We start from the raw sequence: 10,915 nt of genomic DNA, 5'->3' as shown, positions 1-10,915 counted from the left end.
CAACGCCTTTCCAAGGTGCAACTTTAAGCATGACCATCTCTCCAATTTCAAATTCTATATCTTTTCTTTTAATGTCAGCGTAGCTCTTTTGTCGACTTTGGGCGGTTTTCAACCGTTGTTGAATTTGGATGATCTTCTCGGTAGTTTCTTGTATAATCTCCGGACCCGTAATCTGTCTATCCCCCACTTCACTCCAACAAATCGGAGACCTGCACTTTCTACCATAAAGTGCTTCAAACGGTGCCATCTCAATGCTTGAATGGTAGCTGTTGTTGTAGGAAAATTCTGCTAACGGTAGATGTCGATCCCAACTGTTTCCGAAATCAATAACACATGCTCGTAGCATGTCTTCAAGCGTTTGTATCGTCCTTTCGCTCTGCCCATCAGTTTGTGGATGATAGGCAGTACTCATGTCTAGACGAGTTCCTAATGCTTGCTGTAATGTCTGCCAGAATCTTGAAATAAATCTGCCATCCCTATCAGAGATAATAGAGATTGGTATTCCATGTCTGGAGACGACTTCCTTCAAATACAGTCGTGCTAACTTCTCCATCTTGTCATCTTCTCTTATTGGTAGGAAGTGTGCTGATTTGGTGAGACGATCAACTATTACCCAAATAGTATCAAAACCACTTGCAGTCCTTGGCAATTTAGTGATGAAATCCATGGTAATGTTTTCCCATTTCCATTCTGGGATTTCGGGTTGTTGAAGTAGACCTGATGGTTTCTGATGCTCAGCTTTGACCTTAGAACACGTCAAACATTCTCCTACGTATTTAGCAACATCGGCTTTCATACCCGGCCACCAAAAATGTTTCTTGAGATCCTTGTACATCTTCCCCGTTCCAGGATGTATTGAGTATCTGGTTTTATGAGCTTCTCTAAGTACCATTTCTCTCATATCTCCAAATTTTGGTACCCAAATCCTTTCAGCCCTATACCGGGTTCCGTCTTCCCGAATATTAAGATGCTTCTCCGATCCTTTGGGTATTTCATCCTTTAAATTTCCCTCTTTTAAAACTCCTTGTTGCGCCTCCTTTATTTGAGTAGTAATGTTATTATGAATCATTATATTCATAGATTTTACTCGAATGGGTTCTCTGTCCTTCCTGCTCAAGGCATCGGCTACCACATTTGCCTTCCCCGGGTGGTAACGAATCTCAAAGTCGTAATCATTCAATAATTCAATCCACCTACGCTGCCTCATATTCAGTTGTTTCTGATTAAATATGTGTTGAAGACTTTTGTGGTCGGTATATATAATACTTTTAACCCCATATAAGTAGTGCCTCCAAGTCTTTAATGAAAAAACAACCGCGCCTAATTCCAAATCATGCGTCGTATAATTTTGTTCGTGAATCTTCAATTGTCTAGACGCATAAGCAATCACCTTCGTTCGTTGCATTAATACACAACCGAGACCTTGCTTTGATGCGTCACAATAAATCACAAAATCATCATTCCCTTCAGGCAATGACAATATAGGTGCCGTAGTTAGCTTTTTCTTCAATAACTGAAACGCTTTCTCTTGTTCATCCTTCCATTCAAATTTCTTCCCTTTATGCGTTAATGCAGTCAAGGGTTTTGCTATTCTGGAAAAGTCTTGGATGAACCTTCTGTAGTAACCAGCTAGTCCTAAAAACTGGCGTATGTGTTTCGGAGTTTTCGGGGTTTCCCACTTTTCAACAGTTTCTATCTTTGCCGGATCCACCTTAATACCTTCTTTGTTCACTATGTGACCGAGGAATTGAACTTCTTCCAACCAAAATGCACACTTTGAAAACTTAGCGTACAATTCTTCCTTCCTCAATACTTCTAACACCTTTCTCAAATGTTCACCGTGTTCTTGGTCATTCTTTGAGTAAATAAGTATGTCATCAATGAAAACAATGACAAACTTGTCAAGGTATGGTCCACACACTCGGTTCATAAGGTCCATGAACACAGCTGGTGCATTAGTTAAACCAAACGGCATGACCATAAACTCGTAATGACCGTAACGTGTTCTGAAAGCAGTCTTTGGAATATCATCTTCTTTCACCCGCATTTGATGATACCCGGAACGTAAGTCAATCTTTGAATAAACAGACGAGCCTTGTAGTTGATCAAATAAGTCGTCGATTCTCGGTAGTGGGTAGCGGTTCTTGATGGTAAGTTTGTTCAACTCTCGGTAGTCGATACACAACCTGAATGTACCATCTTTCTTCTTGACAAACAAAACAGGAGCTCCCCACGGTGATGTGCTTGGTCGAATGAAACCACGCTCTAAAAGTTCTTGTAATTGGCTTTGCAGTTCTTTCATCTCGCTGGGTGCGAGTCTGTAAGGAGCACGAGCTATTGGTGCAGCTCCTGGTACAAGATCTATTTGAAATTCAACGGATCGATGTGGGGGTAATCCCGGTAATTCTTTCGGAAATACATCGGGAAATTCTTTTGCAATGGGAACATCATTGATGCTCTTTTCTTCAGTTTGTACTTTCTCGACGTGTGCTAGAACAGCATAGCAACCTTTTCTTATTAGTTTTTGTGCCTTCAAATTACTAATAAGATGTAGCTTCGTGTTGCCCTTTTCTCCGTACACCATTAAGGGTTTTCCTTTTTCTCGTATAATGCGAATTGCATTTTTGTAACAAACGATCTCCGCTTTCACTTCTTTCAACCAGTCCATACCGATTATCACATCAAAACTCCCTAACTCTACTGGTATCAAATCAATCTTAAATGTTTCGCTAACCAGTTTAATTTCTCGATTCCGACATATATTATCTGCTGAAATTAATTTACCATTTGCTAATTCGAGTAAAAATTTACTATCCAAAGGCGTCAATGGACAACTTAATTTAGCACAAAAATCTCTACTCATATAGCTTCTATCCGCACCCGAATCAAATAAAACGTAAGCAGATTTATTGTCAATAAGAAACGTACCCGTAACAAGCTCCGGGTCTTCCTGTGCCTCTACCGCATTAATATTGAAAACTCTTCCACGGCCTTGTCCATTCGTGTTCTCCTGGTTCGGGCAATTTCTAATAATGTGGCCTGGTTTTCCACATTTATAACAAACTACATTGGCATAACTTGCTCCGACACTACTTGCTCCGCCATTACTCGTTCCGACACCATTTGTTCCTTTCGTTCTATTAACCCCTGGTCCGTAAACCTCACACTTCGCCGCGCTATGACCATTTCTTTTACACTTGTTGCAAAATTTGGTGCAGAACCCCGAGTGATTCTTTTCACACCTTTGGCATAGCTGCTTCTGATTGTTGTTGTTGTTACGGTTATTATTGTTATTGGGATGATTGTTGTAGTTGCTGTTGTTGTTGTTGTTGTTGTTGTTGTTGGGCCGTTTGTTGTAGTTGCGATTGATGTTGCGATTGTTGGGATAATTGTTGCGATTATTGTTGTAATTGCTGTTGTTGTTGTATTGGTGATTCTTATCACCGTTTTCCTCCCACTTTCTTTTGACTTGCTTCACATTGGCCTCTTCAGCAGTCTGTTCTTTAATTCTTTCTTCAATCTGGTTCACTAGTTTGTGAGCCATTCTACATGCCTGTTGTATGGAGGCGGGCTCGTGTGAACTTATATCTTCTTGGATTCTTTCCGGTAATCCTTTCACAAACGCGTCGATCTTCTCTTCCTCATCTTCGAATGCTCCCGGACACAATAGGCACAATTCTGTGAATCGTCTTTCGTACGTGGTAATATCAAATCCTTGGGTTCGTAACCCTCTAAGTTCTGTCTTGAGCTTATTGACCTCGGTTCTGGGACGGTACTTCTCGTTCATCAAGTGCTTGAATGCTAACCACGGTAGTGCGTAAGCATCATCTTGTCCCACTTGCTCTAGATAGGTATTCCACCATGTTAACGCAGAACCTGTGAAGGTATGCGTAGCGTACTTCACTTTGTCCTCTTCAGTACACTTACTTATGGCAAACACCGATTCGACCTTCTCGGTCCACCGTTTCAATCCGATCGGTCCTTCGGTTCCATCAAATTCCAAAGGTTTGCAGGCAGTGAATTCTTTGTAGGTGCATCCTACACGATTTCCTGTACTGCCAGATCCAAGGTTATTGTTGGTATGTAGTGCAGCCTGTACTGCGGCTATGTTTGAAGCTAGAAAAGTACGGAATTCCTCTTCATTCATATTCACGGTGTGTCGAGTAGTCGGTGCCATTTCCTTCAAAATAGTCAAATGGAACAAGTTAATCATACAGAATATTAAGAGTAGTTAATAGTATTTCGTAGCATAATATGAACTCATTTATAAAAGCTTTTTCTTCATATTAGCATTTTATAAGTTTAAATTCGGGTAGTACCTACCCGTTAAGTTCATACTTAGTAGCTAATATACAATTCAACTACTTCAATTCTATATGAAAAACTGATTATAATAATATTTCGCGTTCAAACTTTTATACAATATTTTACAAACTTACAATACCGCTTATTTTACATAAAGCATGAAATATAGCACACAATAACTTTGATACAAGATAGTTGTGAAGATAATTCTAGCTAGTACACAAGTCGTTCAGCAAAGGCAATAAAGACAAGTAATTCATACGTCCAGAAACAAGTCATGCATTCTGGTTTTACTAGGACTACTTCCCATCCTTGGTCTTGTGGAACATAACCGTTATGGCCGTTGATAAGACAGCGTGTTGTAACGTCGTCAAAGGGACGAGGGTTACGTAATGTCCAACAGTCCCGTAATAATCTAAAAACCTCATTTCTTACCCCAATTACCGACTCCGTCACTTGTGGAAACGTTTTGTTTAATAGTTGTAGCCCGATGTTCTTGTTCTCACTTTGGTGAGAAGCGAACATTACTAATCCGTAAGCATAACATGCTTCTTTATGTTGCATGTTAGCCGCTTTTTCTAAATCACGAAGTCCAATATTCGGATATATTGAGTCAAAATAATTTCTTAACCCGTTGCGTAAAATAGCATTTGGGTTCCCCGCAATATATGCGTCAAAGTAAACACATCGTAACTTATGGGTTTCCCAATGTGATATCCCCCATCTTTCAAACGAAAGTCTCTTATAAACCAAGACATTCTTGGAACGTTCTTCGAATGTCTTACAAACTGATCTCGCCTTAAATAGTTGTGCCGAGGAATTCTGGCCGACTCTAGACAAGATTTCATCAATCATGTCTCCGGGTAGGTCTCTTAAAATATTGGATTGTCTATCCATTTTGTGTATTTAAACTGTAAAATAGACAAGAGTTAGATTCATAAAAAAAATACTTATTAATACAAGCAATTTTTACATATATCATAAAGCATAAGAACACTATATTACATATATTACACCACACGAATACAACTATCTTATTCCGACTCGCTTGTTTCTTCTTCTTCTTCTTCGGTTTTGGATCGTTTTGCCAAGTTTCTAGGGATATATGATGTTCCCCTAATACGAGCCGTCGTTGTCCACATTGGTTTAGAAAAACCTGGTGGTTTAGAGGTTCCCGGGTCATTGTTACAACTTAAGGACTTCGGGGGTTGACGATACATATAAAGTTCATCGGGGTTGGAATTAGATTTCTCTATTTTTATGCCCTTTCCCTTATTATTTTCTTTTGCCTTTTTAAATTCAGTTGGGGTAATTTCTATAACATCATCGGAATTCTCGTCGGAATCCGATTCATCGGAGAATTGGTAATCCTCCCAATATTTTGCTTCCTTGGCGGAAACACCATTGACCAGAATTAACTTTGGTCGGTTGGTTGAGGATTTTCTTTTACTTAACCGTTTTATTATTTCCCCCACCGGTTCTACTTCTTCATCCGGTTCCGATTCTTCTTCCGGTTCCGATTCTTCTTCCGGTTCCGACTCTTCTTCCGGTTCCTCTTCGGGAACTTGTGAATCAGTCCACGAATCATTCCAATTTACATTTGACTCTTCATTATTATTAGGTGAGTCAATGGGACTTGTTCTAGAGGTAGACATCTATCACATAATATCAAACGCGTTAAGAGATTAATATATCACATAATATTCACATGTTAAAAATATATAGTTTCCAACAAAATTTGTTAAGCAATCATTTTTCAAGTAAACACGGTCGAAGTCCAGACTCACTAATGCATCCTAACAAACTCGATAAGACACACTAATGCAAAATTCTGGTTCTCTAAGACCAACGCTCGGATACCAACTGAAATGTCCCGTTCTTATTGATTAAAAACGTTCCATATTAATTGATTTCGTTGCGAGGTTTTGACCTCTATATGAGACGTTTTTCAAAGACTGCATTCATTTTTAAAACAAACCATAACCTTTATTTCATAAATAAAGGTTTAAAAAGCTTTACGTAGATTATCAAATAATGATAATCTAAAATATCCTGTTTACACACGACCATTACATAATGGTTTACAATACAAATATGTTACATCGAAATCAGTTTCTTGAATGCAGTTTTTACACAATATCATACAAACATGGACTCCAAATCTTGTCCTTATTTTAGTATGCAACAGCGGAAGCTCTTAAAATTCACCTGAGAATAAACATGCTTTAAACGTCAACAAAAATGTTGGTGAGTTATAGGTTTAACCTATATATATCAAATCGTAACAATAGACCACAAGATTTCATATTTCAATACACATCCCATACATAGAGATAAAAATCATTCATATGGTGAACACCTGGTAACCGACAATAACAAGATGCATATATAAGAATATCCCCATCATTCCGGGACACCCTTCGGATATGATATAAATTTCGAAGTACTAAAGCATCCGGTACTTTGGATGGGGTTTGTTAGGCCCAATAGATCTATCTTTAGGATTCGCGTCAATTAGGGTGTCTGTTCCCTAATTCTTAGATTACCAGACTTAATAAAAAGGGGCATATTCGATTTCGATAATTCAACCATAGAATGTAGTTTCACGTACTTGTGTCTATTTTGTAAATCATTTATAAAACCTGCATGTATTCTCATCCCAAAAATATTAGATTTTAAAAGTGGGACTATAACTCACTTTCACAGATTTTTACTTCGTCGGGAAGTAAGACTTGGCCACTGGTTGATTCACGAACCTATAACAATATATACATATATATCAAAGTATGTTCAAAAATATATTTACAACACTTTTAATATATTTTGATGTTTTAAGTTTATTAAGTCAGCTGTCCTCGTTAGTAACCTACAACTAGTTGTCCACAGTTAGATGTACAGAAAATAAATCGATAAATATTATCTTGAATCAATCCACGACCCAGTGTATACGTATCTCAGTATTGATCACAACTCAAACTATATATATTTTGGAATCAACCTCAACCCTGTATAGCTAACTCCAACATTCACATATAGAGTGTCTATGGTTGTTCCGAAATATATATAGATGTGTCGACATGATAGGTCGAAACATTGTATACGTGTCTATGGTATCTCAAGATTACATAATATACAATACAAGTTGATTAAGTTATGGTTGAAATAGATTTGTTACCAATTTTCACGTACCTAAAATGAGAAAAATTATCCAATCTTGTTTTACCCATAACTTCTTCATTTTAAATCCGTTTTGAGTGAATCAAATTGCTATGGTTTCATATTGAACTCTATTTTATGAATCTAAACAGAAAAGTATAGGTTTATAGTCGGAAAAATAAGTTACAAGTCGTTTTTGTAAAGGTAGTCATTTCAGTCGAAAGAACGACGTCTAGATGACCATTTTAGAAAACATACTTCCACTTTGAGTTTAACCATAATTTTTGGATATAGTTTCATGTTCATAATAAAAATCATTTTCTCAGAATAACAACTTTTAAATCAAAGTTTATCGTAGTTTTTAATTAACTAACCCAAAACAGCCCGCGGTGTTACTACGACGGCGTAAATCCGGTTTTACGGTGTTTTTCGTGTTTCCAGGTTTTAAATCATTAAGTTAGCATATCATATAGATATAGAACATGTGTTTAGTTGATTTTAAAAGTCAAGTTAGAAGGATTAACTTTTGTTTGCGAACAAGTTTAGAATTAACTAAACTATGTTCTAGTGATTACAAGTTTAAACCTTCGAATAAGATAGCTTTATATGTATGAATCGAATGATGTTATGAACATCATTACTACCTTAAGTTCCTTGGATAAACCTACTAGAAAAGAGAAAAATGGACCTAGCTTCAATGGATCCTTGGATGGCTCGAAGTTCTTGAAGCAGAATCATGACACGAAAACAAGTTCAAGTAAGATCATCACTTGAAATAAGATTGTTATAGTTATAGAAATTGAACCAAAGTTTGAATATGATTATTACCTTGTATTAGAATGATAACCTACTGTAAGAAACAAAGATTTCTTGAGGTTGGATGATCACCTTACAAGATTGGAAGTGAGCTAGCAAACTTGAAAGTATTCTTGATTTTATGAAACTAGAACTTTTGGAATTTATGAAGAACACTTAGAACTTGAAGATAGAACTTGAGAGAGATCAATTAGATGAAGAAAATTGAAGAATGAAAGTGTTTGTAGGTGTTTTTGGTCGTTGGTGTATGGATTAGATATAAAGGATATGTAATTTTGTTTTCATGTAAATAAGTCATGAATGATTACTCATATTTTTGTAATTTTATGAGATATTTCATGCTAGTTGCCAAATGATGGTTCCCACATGTGTTAGGTGACCCACATGGGCTGCTAAGAGCTGATCATTGGAGTGTATATACCAATAGTACATACATCTAAAAGCTGTGTATTGTACGAGTACGAATACGGGTGCATACGAGTAGAATTGTTGATGAAACTGAACGAGGATGTAATTGTAAGCATTTTTGTTAAGTAGAAGTATTTTGATAAGTGTCTTGAAGTCTTTCAAAAGTTTATGAATACATATTAAAACACTATATGTATATACATTTTAACTGAGTCGTTAAGTCATCGTTAGTCGTTACATGTAAATGTTGTTTTGAAACCTTTAGGTTAACGATCTTGTTAACTGTTGTTAACCCAATGTTTATAATATCAAAAGAGATTTTAAATTATTATATTATCATGATATTATGATGTACGAATATCTCTTAATATGATATATATACATTAAATGTCGTTACAACGATAATCGTTACATATATGTCTCGTTTCAAAATCATTAAGTTAGTAGTCTTGTTTTTACGTATGTAGTTCATTGTTAATATACTTAATGATATGTTTACTTATCATAATATCATGTTACCTATATATATATAACCATATATATGTCATCATATAGTTTTTACAAGTTTTAACGTTCGTGAATCACCGGTCAACTTAGGTGGTCAATTGTCTATATGAAATATATTTCAATTAATCAAGTCTTAACAAGTTTGATTGCTTAACATGTTGGAAACATTTAATCATGTAAATATCAATTTCAATTAATATATATAAACATGGAAAAGTTCGGGTCACTACATGTGGTAGCCGATGCCTTGAGCAGGAAGGACAGAGAACCCATTCGAGTAAAATCTATGAATATAATGATTCATAATAACATTACTACTCAAATAAAGGAGGCGCAACAAGGAGTTTTAAAAGAGGGAAATTTAAAGGATGAAATACCCAAAGGATCGGAGAAGCATCTTAATATTCGGGAAGACGGAACCCGGTATAGGGCTGAAAGGATTTGGGTACCAAAATTTGGAGATATGAGAGAAATGGTACTTAGAGAAGCTCATAAAACCAGATACTCAATACATCCTGGAACGGGGAAGATGTACAAGGATCTCAAGAAACATTTTTGGTGGCCGGGTATGAAAGCCGATGTTGCTAAATACGTAGGAGAATGTTTGACGTGTTCTAAGGTCAAAGCTGAGCATCAGAAACCATCAGGTCTACTTCAACAACCCGAAATCCCGAAATGGAAATGGGAAAACATTACCATGGATTTCATCACTAAATTGCCAAGGACTGCAAATGGTTTTGATACTATTTGGGTAATAGTTGATCGTCTCACCAAATCAGCACACTTCCTGCCAATAAGAGAAGATGACAAGATGGAGAAGTTAGCACGACTGTATTTGAAGGAAGTCATCTCCAGACATGGAATATCAATCTCTATTATCTCTGATAGGGATGGCAGATTTATTTCAAGGTTCTGGCAGACATTACAGCAAGCATTAGGAACTCGTCTAGACATGGGTACTGCCTATCATCCACAAACTGATGGGCAGAGCGAAAGGACGATACAAACGCTTGAAGACATGCTACGAGCATGTGTTATTGATTTCGGAAACAGTTGGGATCGACATCTACCGTTAGCAGAATTTTCCTACAACAACAGCTACCATTCAAGCATTGAGATGGCGCCGTTTGAAGCACTTTATGGTAGAAAGTGCAGGTCTCCAATTTGTTGGAGTGAAGTGGGGGATAGACAGATTACGGGTCCGGAGATTATACAAGAAACTACCGAGAAGATAATCCAGATTCAACAACGGTTGAAAACCACCCAAAGTCGACAAAAGAGCTACGCTGACATTAAAAGAAAATATATAGAATTTGAAATTGGAGAGATGGTCATGCTTAAAGTTGCACCTTGGAAAGGCGTTGTTCGATTTGGTAAACGAGGGAAATTAAATCCAAGGTATATTGGACCATTCAAGATTATTGATCGTGTCGGACCAGTAGCTTACCGACTAGAGTTACCTCAACAACTCGCGGCTGTACATAACACTTTCCACGTCTCGAATTTGAAGAAATGTTTTGCTAAAGAAGATCTCACTATTCCATTAGATGAAATCCAAATCAACGAAAAACTTCAATTCATCGAAGAACCCGTCGAAATAATGGATCGTGAGGTTAAAAGACTTAAGCAAAACAAGATACCAATTGTTAAGGTTCGATGGAATGCTCGTAGAGGACCCGAGTTCACCTGGGAGCGTGAAGATCAGATGAAGAAGAAATACCCG

The sequence above is a fragment of the Rutidosis leptorrhynchoides genome, chromosome 11, assembly GCF_046630445.1.
Source record: "Rutidosis leptorrhynchoides isolate AG116_Rl617_1_P2 chromosome 11, CSIRO_AGI_Rlap_v1, whole genome shotgun sequence".
Lineage (NCBI taxonomy): Eukaryota > Viridiplantae > Streptophyta > Magnoliopsida > Asterales > Asteraceae > Rutidosis > Rutidosis leptorrhynchoides.
The sequence above is the reverse complement of the archived record's forward strand: the minus strand, read 5'-3'. Positions refer to the sequence as shown.